Here is a 15927-nt window from a genome sequence, read left to right as displayed (position 1 = left end):
ACACGCTTCCTTCTCTCAGCTGCCTATGACTTGGTACTTAGCCTCTCCTCCCCGGGAGTGGGCCCTTCCAGAACGGGAGGGTGTCCTCACCTTGGAACACCGTGGGCACTTCAGAAATGATGGGCGGGTGGGTGGATGATTCTCCTGAATGGAGGACTTTGGCAGGTTATCATTAACTCTCACAGATCTTCAGTATTTTCTATTTTTGTAGAAACTGGGAATAGAAACTCTCTCTTAAAAATGGAATGTCTTTAGGAATTTTTTTTTCTTTAATAACCGCCTAGTGCCCCGCGATTCACCACGCTTCCTTTTCATCTAATAAATCCCTTTGGATTTTCTAAGGAAGGTGATGAGTTTGGGTTTTGGGCGGACGGCACTGAAGGGGCAGAAAGCCTGGTGGAGGTGTCCAGCAGGCCCATCGGCACCGTCACAAGCATGAACTGGTTTAAGGTGGCGAGGAAGGTGAGCGCAGGCACAGAAGAGGAAAGAGGTGAGGGAAGGAATCGTGGGGCTGCGACACGCAGGGGGTGAGAGATGTGCCAGCAACAAGCCAAGACGGACGAGGGGAGGTCAGAGACACAGAGAAAGAGGCATCTCCGGACAGCCTCGTTCATGAGCCGCCCCAGTGGGCTGGTGTGAACAGCCGTGTTACACACGGCAGACGGAGGGAGGAGAAGGGGTGACGAAGCCTTTAATTTACAACTTGGCTACTGCATGCCGTGGTTCAAATTCTACAATTAAACATTTTTAGCGATTTGGGCAGGTATGACAAATGGCATTTGCAGCCTGGGAGGAAGGAGGGATGGGGGGGAGGGCTCGGGTAGGGACACGTGTTCATTTGTCCCTCTCGGTTTGTGAGGATGGGAGAGGCTGAAAGGTGGGAGCCAAGGGAGAGTGGGGGAAAGGGCGTGGGGGTGGGGACAGGCCCGAGAGACTCTGGCCCAAAGGGTCAGGTGTCTGGACTTTGGGATTTGGCCCTGATTCTGAGCTGAATGGAGATGAGAAACCAAGTGGCCAGGAGAGGACAGATAACAGGGAGCACGATCCTGGCACAGGGACCATGGAGCATGGGGCTGAAGGAGGAGGAACAGAAATTGAGGGCCTGCCACAGAGCTGTCTCTGGCCCAGCCAGGGCGATGCTGTTTCCATTCCCAAACACAGAGCCCTTCCACGAGCTCCAGAAAGCCCAGCGGTGCTGTCACAGGGTAAAGTTGGACCCACACTTAACATAATCTCTGATTTATTACACTCTGGAATTAAGTTCATATCCAAAAGTGTCCAGGAATAAGTCCATAGCAATCCTGGAGGAAAAAAAAAAAAAAAAAAAGGATCCATTTTTTCATTCCGTCTCTCAGAACTGGTGATCCTGAGGCCAGACCGGGGACGTGGGAGATCGCAGAAGCATCTCCCATTTATTGTAACCAAGGAAACGGCCACGTCCACCTCCAATGAAGTACCTCTTAGGAAAACCAGTTGTGCTTCTCGTAAGCACAACACACGGCAAAAATCGACCAGTTATTTTCTAAGAATATTGAAAACAAAACAACCAAACTCTATTATGCATTTCTCAGCCGATAGGGACACATTGTGAAAAATCCCTCCAAGTCAACTCTAAAGCAAAGAAAAGAATATATCTACGTGTGCTCTCTGAATAGTCAACTTGAAAGGCTTTTGCTCAGAATAAATAGGGAGGTGGGAAAATACACTGTACTCTCGAGAATGGTGTTCACCAGCTAATGGAATACCCCACCGATAAGAAATAAACCAAACGCCTCACCATATACTTGGGAATAGAATATGGTGATTAAATAAGTGAAGGCAATGCTTTTTCTAGGTTCTCACTCGTTTATTTGGCTTGGACCTCAGTGCTCCCGCCCCTGAGTTTACCGTGCTAGAAAGGTAGAACGCAATCATAATCACAGCCACGGAACAAACCCTTACCCTTCAGAAATCCATCAGGCTACAGATGTGATCGACAAATGTCACTCACAGAAAAGAAGTGTGGGGAGCATAGGGCTTTATGATCTGAACTGAGGCAGGACCTACAGCAAACAGGGAAACTTAAGGGCGGGTGAGACGGGCTCAAAGGTTTAAAAATCAAGCATTCCCACAAATAAGCAGCTTGACTTCAAGGAGACCTGACTTAAGGACGAACGAGAACGGCAGAAGTGAGAGCCGCCTTCCACCCCAAGGTACAGAAAGTCCTAAACAGCATCCCTAAAGGCATCTTTCTAAAGAAAGGAGTAAATAACGCATAGTGAAGACCGTCTCACACACTTCCGCGCGGCATTAAAAACACAAGCCCCTACCCTGATATAAGGCTACTCCCCTCTGCACTCGAGTCCCTGAAATACAGTTCAGAGATAAGTCATCACCTAGAGACTCCAGAAAAGTACCAGATTACGAGCGACTCCTTTACCGTCAATCTATAGGAACTGTGTATCTTTACAGAAGGCTTTAACATAGTATCAGAAAGTCTTACCTTTGAAAAATGAGTATTGTAGATGAAATTCAAGGGACGTTTAAGGAGGAGCAAAGGACAGCAGTCTGGAGAGGCATGTTTGGCACAAGAGTGGAAATTCTGGAATAACCGGAGATCATATAGCCACTCCTGACCACGTCATCTCCGAGCACCAGCAAAGAGGTCAATTACAGGCACCTTTATACCTGACATCTTGTGGGGCTGCTTGGACCCGCCTTGGCATAATGGGGGGCGGGGTTCTCTGAGCTCACCGGGGCCTTTTGAAATGCTTCTGACCAGGAGCTTTGATGCTAGGCTAGCTACTCAGATTATATCGAAGCCCCCTCCTCTTACCCCACTTCCGTGGAGACATCCAGTATCAAATGTGGGATCAGACTTTACGAGGAAACTCTAACGTGAATAGAGAGCAGGGTTTCTTAACCTCGACACCAGGGACATTGGGCCAAGTAATTCTTGGTGTGGCCTCTGTCCTGTGCCTCATAGGACGTCCAGCAGCGTCCTTGGCCTCCGCACTCTAGATGCCAGGAGCACTCTCCACCCTAGCTGGGACGACCCAGAATGTCTCCAGATACTGGCAACTGTCCCCCGGGAGGCAAAACGCCCCCAGGCGAGAACCCCTGATGTACAGGGGCTTGTACCTTCACCAAAGGTGCCCACGCTCTAGAAGCACACTGACTTACCAACTGACACAGGGGAGTCGCGCTAATTGTCGTAGCAGGAAGAGCAAAGCGGTCAGCACCAGACATAGAGACGGAAGGTGGGGGCCCCCCAGGCGGGAAGTCTGAAGCTGAGACTTCAGAGGTGGCATGGTCAGGCCAAGGCCAAGGGGGGGTCACGGTGGAAGTGAACTGGAAGCAAGAGCCTTGCACGGGGGAAGGTCCCAGAACGGGGCCTGGCTTCTCGGCCCCTCTGTCCGGGCGCCATCACAGAGGGTGAGAAGGGGCTGAAGGGTCAGGGCCCCAGTAACTCCCACCCAGAGGCCACAGTGACTCCCGCAGGAAGCCCTCAAGCCTTTGCTTTGATTCCGGCCGGAATCCCCGCTCTGCTGCTCCTTTGGTGTGTGGTTTCGGGCCCTCCAGGGACTCCCCCACCCCACCCCCAGCTTCCCGTGTAGAATGGGAGGGACGCAGCCGCCACGCAGGATGGCAGGTCACAGTGGGCCCCCAGGCTGGCAAGAAGGGCTTGCAGCACATTCTGTCCGTTCTTCTAAAAGCACACGGATGATTCTTCCGGCAAGATAAGGGACTCCAGAACTGCAGTTTACGTCCGGGTTTAGAGAAGCCGTGGGTAGTCCCTGTCGCTTAATTAGTTTGGTTTGAGGCTTTAATCAGCATTTGGGGAGCACTCACGGAGCTGTGCCCCTGGCAGGCAGCTGCCCCCCAGAATTCTGGCATGGCCTCTACAGCTCTTCCCACAGCCAAGCTTTCCATGTTCTCGGTCCTTAGACAAGTATATTTTGAATACGACGAAGTAAAAATGAACTCATACAGACAAAGACTGGAAGGAAATACAGAATAAACAACACAGCCGGCCGCTCTATTCAAGTGATGGCATCGTGGGAATTTGACTGCTTTTCAGAATACCTTTAGATATTATTGGAATGTTCTTTGTTTACATAATAGGTGAACTTTATTCAGGAAGCAGCAGAGGACCCACTGACTGCATTTGAAGAGGGAGGTAGGATTTTGTTTGAACAAAGAACCTGGGGCTACTAAACAAGTCGAAAAAATCGCCCTCATTAATTCTTTTCCAAAAATGTCTTGGTTCGTCTCACTCTTTACTCTTCGACATTAACTTGAGAGTCCACTCATCAAACGTTAAACCAGTCTTGTCCCCTAAACTGGAATTTCATTTGAGAAACCATGTGTCTCTCTCCACTTTCCAATCTGATACGGCCTTCAGTATATTGTAATAGTCGTCTCCACAGAGGTCCTGCAGAGTTCCTTGTTCCTCAATACGACTTTGAACGGGCTCTGACCTTTTTGCCATAATTGAAAAAAAAAATCATTATCGTGGGATATGCCACTGCTATGTGTGTGTGTGTGTGTGTGTGTGTGTGTGTGTGTGTGTGTGTTTTAATATATCATCACAAAAGATTTCACCGAACTCTCAATATTACACTGGTTTTTTGGATTAGACGTACAAGTGGTTACAAATTCTCCCCTCTTCCCGTAGTTATTCTGCAGGTTTCTTTACCCTGTCTGAACATCAGAACTGCCGTCTTAGAACATCCCAGCGGCCCTGGCTTACTCGTCTCCTCTTAACATGGGTCCTCTAGGCTCAGGGAACTAGTCAGGACACAGCAGCCATGGGAGTTGGTGCTTTTGCTGTCATAATACAGGCAGACTCAGAGCTTGTTAGAATTTAAATAGCATTAAAGTCGCCAATAAAGTGAGCAGAGAATCTGTGGTCAGTCACCTGCTGAACCACCTGAAAGGAAGCAAATGACACGTCTCAGAACCAGACACTCTTGGCTAAAGGCTAGAGTCTAATTCTGACCAATAAAAGGTAAACAGGCAAAGCAACTTGGAGAAGGCGCAGCACTGAAGCCGGTGTGAAGTTAATTACTATTGTCGGTGTTAGAATACAATTGCTTTCTGCTGGGTGAGTCCGGAAGAAGAGGAACGCACCAGCGCTGCCTGGGCGGGAAGTTTCCCCAAACTCACTGCTGGCCTTGGGCCGGTTATGCAAACCCCTCTCTGTGCCTCAGGGTCCTCATCTGTAAAATAGGAGTAACGGTGTTACCTACTTCCTATGGTTTGTAAGCAGCAAATGAGTCATTATGCGCCATCAGTATTTAAGTAAATAAAACGCTAGCTGTGAATGAGGTGCAGGTGTTTGGTCTGTGTAAGACACAATGTTACAAGAGAATTCAGGGGGCACGGAATCTAAATCTCACGTATCTAGTCACCATTTACCAAGGGGAATGGGAGTTAGCTCTTGTCCCAGACGAACTCCCGTTCTCCCCGCTCCCCCGCTGCCTTCCGGCTCCAGGCAGCATGGCTCTGCCCTTGGCCTTCGGCTCAGAATGCACAGGCTGCACGTGACCCCTCGCGCAAGGCAATACGTAAGCCGGTTAAACCCTTAGAATCGCAATATTAACCGGAATAGGAAGTCATGGGGCTCTGGCAGGAGTATGCGGGAGTAACCAGGTTACCTTCCTAGAACAAGAGGCCCGAACTTGGCCACAGTTACTTTCTTCGAGGTACCCGTCACTTCCTACTTGTGACTCTGATCTAGATGTGCAACCTGAATTTCACAGGCCAGATAAGGGGGTACGACTGTGTCTCCAAAGAATGGTATTATGCAGGAGAAGCTCATAGACTTCTCTTTTTGGGTCAAGGGGCTCTCCTATGGTATAGGCTTTTGAAAAAGAAATGATCTGCCATGCTGGGGCAACTAACAGTATTAAAAAGATGAAAATATTCAGAGATTTCAGCTCCAATATTCTATGATTGTTTAAAGTATATGTCCTACATTTGGGGCGCCTGGGTGGCGCAGTCGGTTAAGCGTCCGACTTCAGCCAGGTCACGATCTCGCGGTCCGTGAGTTCGAGCCCCGCGTCAGGCTCTGGGCTGATGGCTCAGAGCCTGGAGCCTGTTTCCGACTCTGTGTCTCCCTCTCTCTCTGCCCCTCCCCCGTTCATGCTCTGTCTCTCTCTGTCCCAAAAATAAATAAACGTTGAAAAAAAAAAAAAAAAGTATATGTCCTACATTTAGAATAAAACACCATAGAACTATCTTTGTCTTTTGACACTTTTATCTCTGGAAGAAGGCAAAGGGGTATAGGCAGTGGAGACCAGGAGAAATCTGGGGGGAAAGGGTGGGGGAGGGGCTGTCCAACTTCTGGTGGCCACAGGTGGGCACTTGCAAGGGGCCTGAGCTAAATGTTCATGTTGGCTTAATACTATCCAGTAAGGTAATGATAAAAAGGGACTTCAGTGAAGCCTCGAAAACAATACGCAAAGTGAGGTAAGCCAGACACAGAAGGCCAAATATTGTATGGTCCACTTACAGGAGATCTCCGGAATGGTGAAACTCACAGACACAGAAGGTCGATTGGGGGGCACCCGGGGCTGGGGGAGGGGGGTGGAGACTCAGTGTTTCATGGGGACAGAGTTTTAGTTTGGGGAAGAAGAGAACGTTCTGGAAACGGTGATGGCCGCACCTGAAGTGTGAACGCACTTAAAAACGGTTAAGTTGCGAAACTCCGTTAGGTGTATTTAACCACAACTTAAAAAATAATGGCTAGAGAAATCCTAGTTACTCTGTTTATGCAGGTATCACAAAAGGAGGAAGGAGGAGCGTCAGTGTGGAGTGTATCCCCGAAAACAGAGGTTGGATGGTGCGAGGTCCAGCAGTCTCCACGCGAAAGTGGACGCGCGAAAGGTTTGGAAATCCACGTGGAAGAAAGCTTCCAAGTATGTGACCAGCGCACGTCTGTTTTACTTAAAAAAACAATTTTTTTTAATGTTTATTTATTTTTGAGACGGAGCATGAATCGGGGAGGGTCAGAGAGAGAGGGAGACACAGAATTGGAAGCAGGCTCTGGGCTCTGAGCTGTCAGCACAGAGCCCGACACGGGGCTCGAACTCACGGACTGTGAGATCATGACCTGAACCGAAGTCGTACGCTCAAACGACTGAGCCACCCAGACGCCCCATCGCGCACGTCTGTTTTAAAGCCATCTCCCTGCCGTGAGCTCTCCACATCTACAGTTCATGGACATAGTAAGATTTAAGTCATCATGACCCTACGTGAATTTTCAGACACCATTGGCAAAATAAGAACACTTAGGACTGGCAGGATGGCTTTCCATGTGGACAGCTGCTAATTTAATTAAAAAGAAAAAAAAAAAAAAAAAAAAGGCAAGGGGCGCCTGGGTGGCTCAGTGGGTTAAGCGTCTGACTTTGGCTCAGGTCATGATCTCGAGGTCCGTGAGTTCAAGCCCCAACGTCGGGCTCTGTGCTGACAGCTCGGAGCCCGGAGCCTGCTTTGGATTCTGCGTCTCCCTCTCTCTCTGCCCCTCCCCTGCTCACGCTCGGTCTCTCTTTCACTCTCTTAAAAATAAAGAAACATTAAAAAAAAAGTTTTTTTTTTAAAAGGCAGGCATCAGGCAGATACTGCTTGTGTTAAGTCTCACATTTAAGCCATTTTAGCATGGGAAAGCAATGCGCAATAGTAAAAATCTGGGTTAATCAGATTCATAGAAACAGAGCGAACGGCGGGTGCCAGGGGCTGGGGGAAGCAGACAGGGAGTCCCTTAGCTGGGACAGAGCTTCAGTTTGGGAAGATGAGAGTTCTACAAGGTACCGACTGCCACTCAACCGTAAATAGGGAATTGTACGTGAGGCATATTTCCCCACAGTAACAAATAATTTACGTTAAAGTTTTACATGAGAAGAAAATGGCCAAGTCAGCCTTGGCATGTCTACTTTACGACAGCCTGTCCAGCTATAAAAATGGTGTTTATGACAAGTGTGAATAAAATGCGAAACGCTACAACACTGAGTGTGTCTAACACACACCCATGCATGCACGCACACACCCGTAACAGTCACGAGAAAATAAAAAACCACAAAGACCCTAAGGAAATACATCGAAACAGACGCCTTGTCTTCATGTCATCAGGAGGACGCCGAACACTTTTTGTTTCTTTTTGCTAATTTTTTTTTTTTTTTGATAAACACGTACTACTTAAAAAAAAATTTTTTTTTTACGTTTATTTTTTGAGAAAGAGAGAGAGAGAGAGAGAGGGAGGGGCAGAGAGAGAGGGAGTGAGAGAGAATCCCAAGCAGGCTCTGTGCCATCAGCACAGAGCCGCGTGCAGGGCTCCAACCCACAAACTGTGAGATCATGACCTGAGCTGCGATCAAGAGTCAGACACTCAACAGACCGTGTGTCACCAGGGGCCCTGAGCACGTACTACTTTTTAAAGGCGGGGGGGGGGGGGGAATAACACAAAGTTCACTTTCTTCCATTAGTTTGTTTGAAAAGAAAGGAAGGAAGAATGGAAAGAAAACCCTTTATGTCCTGTGTTCCAAGAGGCTTTCAAACCCAAGGGAGGCAACTGTAATGAATTGGGCTGGTGACCACTTCGACTTCTTCCCTGTTTTTTGTGACATGGATGCCTCCGGCACGCCGGTGAGGGCCTGTGGCTGCTCTCAGAATCATATATTTTTTTAAAGTTTTAATGCTTATTCATTTATTTTTGAGAGAGAGACAGAGTGTGAGCAGGGGAGGGGCAGAGAGAGGAGACGCAGAGCCTGACGTGGGCTCGAACTCATGGACCTCGAGGTCATGACTTAAGTAGGACACTTAACCCACGGAGTCACCCACGTGCCCCCCAGAATCATATTTTTGAATGCTTAAAGCAAAGAATAGAGGGTTACAAAGGAAGTCGATTATTCTGAAATGCATTGTCAAAATGTATTTTTATCTTTTCATGATTATTGTTTTAGGTTTATTTATTTATTTTGAGAGAGACAGAGACAGCGTGAGTGGGGCAGGGGCAGAGAGAGAGAGGGGGAGAGAGAGAGAATCCCAAGCAGGCTCCACGCTGTCAGCACAGAGCCTGACGCGGGGCTCGAACTCACGGAGCCACGAGGATCACCACCTGCGCCGAAACCGAGAGTCAGATGCTTAACCGACCGAGCACCCAGACGCCCCTCAAAATAGATTTTTAAATCGTGATGTGGTGTATCAGCCAGAGCCATCATGTTAACAGAAGCACTGAGTTCAGGGGACCCTCTGGCTGGGTGCTGGGTGACTGAGAAAGGGTAACATGGGGCAGTGACCTGGGGACCCCTGGGGCTGGCTGACCACACTCCAGGGCGTGCCCGCGCCTCTGGGCGGGGTGTTTTGGAGTGTGACAGGGCTCCCAGACGGGGGTTTCTGAGAGCCAGGCTGACAAACACTGGGAGCTGAGCCCTGAGGCCGTTGCTGGGAGACGCAGGGAAACAGGAAGTGGTGGGAGGAGCCCCACAGGGAGGAAGGAGGGCTGGAGCTGCACAGACAGCACACAGCATTGGGAGCGCACTCGGTGACAAGAGATCGTGTCTGTCACGATGCTGGCACAGCGGTCTGTCCTCTCCCCAGCTGTCTGCAACCGCGGTGATGTGACATACAGACACCAGGGTTTCTACTGGTGACAAAGTCACAGACACCTGTGACACCACCCCAGCGTCTGGCCTGCATTCACACTGGAGGTAACGCTGTTCTTTTTTCCTGTCCAATTTCAGGGGGGGTCTCTTGACATCTAACCGAAGGCCCTTGGGGGATCCGTGGACCCAAGGTTGAGGAGCTTTCCGGGTCTTTCCAGAGGTCAAATACAGTTCTTTGTCTTCTTTAATTTTGCTTTAAAGAAATCACACAACTGACCATCGACGCCAGCTTTCTTTTATGCTTCGGAAGAGAAAATAACAGCAACAATAATGCAACTTCGTTGTATAGATCTCTTTGTATATGTATCTTTGTATATGTCTCTCATGTGACTGATACGGTCAACCACTCCTGCAAACAGCAAATAACAATCTTGGCATTGTATTGATCGTATTATACCTATTCGTGAATGCCACAGAAAATAAAGAAAGAGAACGCACCACCACAGTTACATCCTTGCCTGCGCTCGTGGTGGAGGTGGGTCGTTTTGGATTCCTGGCTGGTGTTCAGAGTGATTCCTGTCACGCCTTTTGCTCCCTGGGCTCGGTTGGCTCCCCCACTTTGACCGTGACCGAGGTGTCCCCGGCACCAGCTCTACGTTCCTGCTCCCGACTTCTCCAAGCTTCAGTCTACCTGCCCGCAGCTGGATGTCCCAAAGGCATCTCAAACTCGTCACATCCAAAGCAGAACTCCTGTGGTCTCCTAGACTCTTTCTCTGGCGTTTCCTCTCCGTGGGGGCGTGACCAGCCAGCGTCCCCTTTATCGAACGTCTCTGAGCCTCGGTTCCGCCGTCCGTAAAGGAGCAGCGACAATGGCACCAACCTTACGGGGCTGTCAAAAGGACTAAAGGAGACGACACCTGCAGGGTGTGGGCACGGAGCCTTGATGTCCTCCACGCCCCCCCCCACACACACCCCTGCTGTTGGCCTTCTTCTCAAAGACCACACTCCCCCTGCTCCGGCTTCAGTTCGGCATCAGCCGGCTGCCGTTTTCACTGCCGTCTCGGTGCCCTCCCACGGCCCCTGCCTCATACCTGTCAGGCCTCAGGGGGTCTCCCCCTAGTGACTGGTGACCCCAAACAGCCCCCAACGTTGCTGCCCATGCGATCCCATTCCTTCGCTCGTTCATGGATGGAGGGCCCGCTACACATCACACACCAAGCCAACCGTGGTGTAGCAGTGACAACAGGCAGTCAACATTCCAGGGGGAAGACTGGCATTAAGTAAGTGCACAAGCAAGGAACCAGTTCTAACTGTGATACGTGCCCTGACATTGCACAGAAGTGTCCCTGCACCGTGCCAGGCTCGGGGGTTGTCAACAGGAAACGTTGGCTTTGGGCCTTCGAGGAAGTAAGAAGGGATTACAGTGACCAGGGAGCAGGTTAGCCCTCTAGCGAAACCTTTGCCGGCCTTCCCTTGGAGGAGGGGTGAAGTCCGAACTCCTCCCAGATGTCTGTCCAGCTCTCCTGGAGGTGGCCCCCGCCTCCTGCCACAGCCCCTCCCACGGCACAGACCAGTGACAGGTGAGCCTGTGGTGCCTCCTGGTGGCGACTTCAAGCCTTGGTGAGTCCATCCCCAAGTTTCTTTTTTTTTTTTACTAAAGCAACTTACAAAAATTTAAGCGTTGGTAATCAAAGAGGCCCCAACCCTCGGCTGAAGAATTCAACGACCTAATCCACGTCAGAGTTGTATTTAATATACAAGCAAGATCACTTTTTTTCTGACTTGTGCACTGAACATACGTGCATTGGTAAGTCTGCTCTTCATCTAAAGAGTTTGGACATCTCCACCATATGGTGATGGGATTCCATCATGCTCTAGGAGGAATGGAAAAATACTGCTGCTTATTAAAGACACTGAAAGTCAGTATTTTGTGGTTTATCTACACAATACTTGAAGAGACAAGAGGAATCGCATGGAAAGGTTTAGAGTTTTAAGCTCCTAAGGGAAATATTTTAACAATATGTATCATCCATTTTTAGATTTTTGTAACATACTAATTTCAGTGTATGATAGTTACTCTCTCAGAATAGCCAGGATAATAAACCAAATTTAGAACGATTAAACTTAAGTCAATATTTTTTTTTAAGCACACTCTCCTCCCAACATGGGGCTCGAACTCATGACCCCGAGATCAAGAGTGCCCCAAGTCAGTATTTTTTTAAGGGCAAGATAAAATTTGTATTTCAGGGGTGCAGAAAATCCTCTGCTTTCCTATTTTGAACAACGGATATGATATCGGATACCTAAGAATTTTAATCATTTATTATACCCGATTTTTTATTTTTCAAATATTCAGTCTTCATTGAACACAAAAGTCTAACTCTCTGGCGTAAGAATTCCACGCACCATCTGTTTTAAGAAGCTTCATTTTGGGGGCATCTGGGTGGCCCAATGGGTTGAGTGTCCGACTTCGGCTCAGGTCATGATCTCACAGTTCGTGGGTTCAAGCCCCGTGTCGGGCTCTGTGCTGACAGCTCGGAGCCTGCAGCCTCCTTTGGATTCTGTGTCTCCCTCTCTCTTCTGCCCCTCCACCGCTCCCACTCTGTCTCGCTCCCAACGATAAATAAACATTAAAAAAAAAAAAAAAGAAATATGCTGTCAGACTGGTCAGTTACATGACTGAAATACAATTAGCTTAGAGGTTGAAGATGTTTCACAAGAAAATCAGGTACACACGCATGCACAGACACACACACGTGTGCACGCACACAGGCATACAAAGCCGGGACAGTACTGACCGGCCTACAGAGCTCCGGGTGGGCTCCAGCCCCTGGCCAGCCTCTCCCACGGGGCAGGGACACTGGGGGCAGGTGGAACAAGGAGCTGGTGTGCTGCTCAGAGAAGCCCCTGGGCCCCAGCAAAGCCCTCGCTCCCTGTGCGCCCCCAGCTCTTCCTACTACGCTTCCGTCGCTGCCGGAATATAAAAGACTCCGCATAAATTCTGTCCTTGTAAGGTTCGCCTCCGATTGCAAAGTGTCCGACGTAAGCCAGCCTCCAGTGAGGCTGGACAAAAATGAGAGCACACAGCGTGTATCAGCTTCATCCAACGTCTGACGTGCTTTACTGGGGTTATTTCTGCCAATAGCTCCATCGGGAGAAAAGATCGCACTGTCCACCCTGATAACACAGAGGACAAGGACACCAAAGCACAGACAGAGCGGCTTGTGGGGGTCCTGCGGCTGGTGGGCAGCAGAGGTGGACCCGAACCCAGGCGCGGTGTGGATGTCGCTGCACACGCCTCCCCGTGGGACGCTGGCCGCTGGCTCACGCAGGTGCCGTGTTTGGTCTCAGCGACGCCTCAGCAGCCCTGAAAGGTCACCGTCGCTGTTCCCGTGGCATCGTGGTGAAAAGTGAGGCTTGGGGTTGAGTGATGTCCTCAAGCTGGACTGTCCATGGTCCTGACTCCCACCCCATCCCTGGCCACTGTCGGACAAATGTTTTTCCCTCTTTCTTTCTTTTAAAAAAAACTTTTTAATTACATTTATTTATTTTTGAGAGACAGAGGGAGACAGAGCATGAGCGGGAGAGGGGTGGAGAGAGATGGAGACACAGACTCCAAATCAGACTCCAGGCTCTGAGCTGTCGGCACACAGCCCGACGCGGGGCTCGAACTCACGGACCGCGAGATCATGACCTGAGCTGAAGTCGGATGCTTAACCGACTGAGCCACCCAGGCGCCCCTGTTTTTCCCTCTTCCTTAAAACCACAGCCAGAAGGGGCCTCCAAACACCCACCAGCCTGGTCACTGCTCCCATCAGGAGATGTCATTATTCCAGTCTTGACAAGTGACCGAAGGCCCCGTGGCCAGGCTGACTCACCAGTGTGCCAGGACGCAGGCTTCCTAGAACACAGTGACCTCCATTTCAACAATACTGCTCTTGCCCTCCCAGCTGTGTTACAATGACGGCAAACAGCTTTATTTGGGACATTTCAGACTTTTTCCTTTCTGCGAAACACCCAATTGAGAAATCATCCTTAGAGCATGCGTTACTTTTTCCCTTTTAGGATTATAACCGCCCGCCGCCTCCGTCAGTTGTCCAAAAGCAGAGAAAACCCGCCCTCCCTGCTGGGCTGAGTTAAATGACTCGGTGCCCAACCTCTTCCAGACTCTCCCGGTCTCCTGCCAGAGGCCGACTCAGGCTGACTCTCAAGGCGGCCGCGTGCGACACCCCGTCAGGTGAACACATCTTGCGCATGGCGGGCATGAGGGAGACCCGGTGGGCTTCTGCTCTTCGGCAACTGTGTCCTAGGGAGCAGTGGGCTGGAGTAGCCAGCTGTGTTTCAGGAGATCGTGTTGTTTTTAATTTCTTTTTTTTAACGTTTGATTTTGAGAGACGGAGAGACAGACCACAAGCAGGGGAGGGGCAGAGAGAGAGGGAGACACAGAATCCGAAACGGGCTCCAGGCTCTGAGCTGTCAGCACAGAGCCCGACGCGGGGCTCGAACTCACGAACCATGAGATCATGGCCTGAGCCGAAGTCGGACGCTTAACTGACTGAGCCACCCAGGCACCCCAATGTGTGTTTATTTTTGAGAGAGAGAGAGAGAGAGAGAGAGAGAGAGAGAGAGAGAGAATGAGTGGGGTAAGGGCAGAGAGAGAGGGAGACACAGAATCCCAAGCGGGCTCCAGGCTCCCAGCTGTCAGCACAGAGCCCGACGCGGGGCTTGAACCCACGAACCGTGAGATCATGACCTGAGCCGACGTTGCATGCTCAACCGCCCCTAGATCGTGTTGTTTTTAAAAAGAGGCGTGTGTAAGCACATATCTCAGGTGGAGCTGTCATTTCGGTGCCGAGCCCCACCTCCGCTCTCTCTCATCTACTCAGCAGGCTGTGACATTAATGTCTCACCAGGCAACTAACGCCCAGGGGACAATCTCCGGTTCGGTCCTCAAGCACTGGCTTAGGCTTAGTTCTTTCGGGAAGGTGTTCACTTCCTGATCTGAACTGAGAAAAAACACTGGCCACTGCTAGGACCAGGTAAATAAGTCATCTACAAATCGGCAAAACCAAAGCAAAACATTCTCACACTCCCAGACGTGCTTTGACAATTGCAAGAAGAACTTCAAAGCATTCGAGAGCTTCACCTGCTACCAGTCTGTAGCCGTCAGACTCACAACGGCTAAGAATAATCCTAGCGCTTGACCCCGCAGTGAACGCGCGGTGAGTGTAAACGCGGATGCGACCTTTCGGGAAAGCAATTTGGGAACGGGTGTCAGGCCCGTCACACATGTTTACGCCGCTTACATTTGTCTCTGCCCATTTAATATTCTAATTTAAGGAGGCAGGTTGAGGTGCGAGAACTTACTTCTTCGTGAAGACACTTCCTGCAGTGTTATTCACAGCTGTAAACAAAGAAACACAAAAACGTGTGGACAACCTCTTTGTGTCCAACAGGAAAAGACAAACACATGATGGGATGTCCTCCGTGCTATATTCTGTGGCCGTTAAAACGTTTTTCAGAGCATTTTGATACAAGAGTTGGGCTTCTTTCTTTCCTTAGGAAAGGGAAACAAAAATGCAGTGTTTCCAAATATGCAATGGAGACTATGTTCAAAAATATCCACAGGCAAAACACACACACACACACACACACACACACACACACACCAAAACAAAAAACAAAAAACCAACCCATAGGAAAATAAAACAAAGTGTTAACAGGTCTTATGCTTGGTCACAGTAGTACGGGGCATAATTTTTATTTCCTATTATTGTCTGAATTTTCCTTATTACTTCCTACAATGAACGTGTATTATAGTTCGTATAATAAATCAAACATTTCTTGTCATCAATAATATTTATCTTTTTTGGCAATTATGTCATTTACTCAACAAAAACCTTGTTGAGAGCCAAACATCAGGATAAATGCTGTGAGGATGATACGCTCCTAGGCCACCCCCTTAGCAAGCAGGGAGGGCTTCCTGGAGGAAGGCGGAAGGGAGTCTGGAAGGATGGTGAGTGATGGGAGATGCTGTTATTCCGCAGCTCAGCACGTCTGCATGTTTGGAGATGAGATGGGAGACAAGGCCAAGGATTTAAATCTCTCCTGCCCGCTGGGGGGAGTCATTGAGAAGGACGGTGAGGAGGGGCATCGTGGCATGAGGTCTGTGTTTTCTGGGGATCAGGGGCACACCAGGAGGAAGGCAGATTTGAGGCGGGGCCGACCCTGCAAGCAGAGAGACCAGCAGCCTGTGAGGTGACCGGAGACAGAGCAGCTCCCACTCAGGTGGCTCTGAGCCGCGGGGACAGGCCAGAGACGCGGCAGGGGTGGCCGGCCGGCT

The 15927-nt window shown here is 49.7% G+C and overlaps 1 protein-coding gene and 1 long non-coding RNA gene across 34 annotated transcripts in view; one reads left to right on the top strand and one right to left on the bottom strand.

The window, feature by feature from the left end:
- The window catches only part of LRRFIP1 (LRR binding FLII interacting protein 1), a 141273-nt gene that overhangs the window by 89177 nt on the left and 36169 nt on the right, over positions 1 to 15927 (bottom strand). The gene's annotated exons all lie outside the window — the stretch shown is intronic.
- LOC123599696 lies at positions 8791 to 10082 on the top strand. Its single transcript, XR_006713265.1, has 2 exons — positions 8791 to 9689; positions 9846 to 10082. It is a non-coding gene; the product is annotated as an uncharacterized LOC123599696 (long non-coding RNA).

The sequence above is a fragment of the Leopardus geoffroyi genome, chromosome C1, assembly GCF_018350155.1.
Source record: "Leopardus geoffroyi isolate Oge1 chromosome C1, O.geoffroyi_Oge1_pat1.0, whole genome shotgun sequence".
Taxonomy (NCBI): domain Eukaryota; kingdom Metazoa; phylum Chordata; class Mammalia; order Carnivora; family Felidae; genus Leopardus; species Leopardus geoffroyi.
This window is presented reverse-complemented; position numbering and strand designations above follow the sequence as displayed.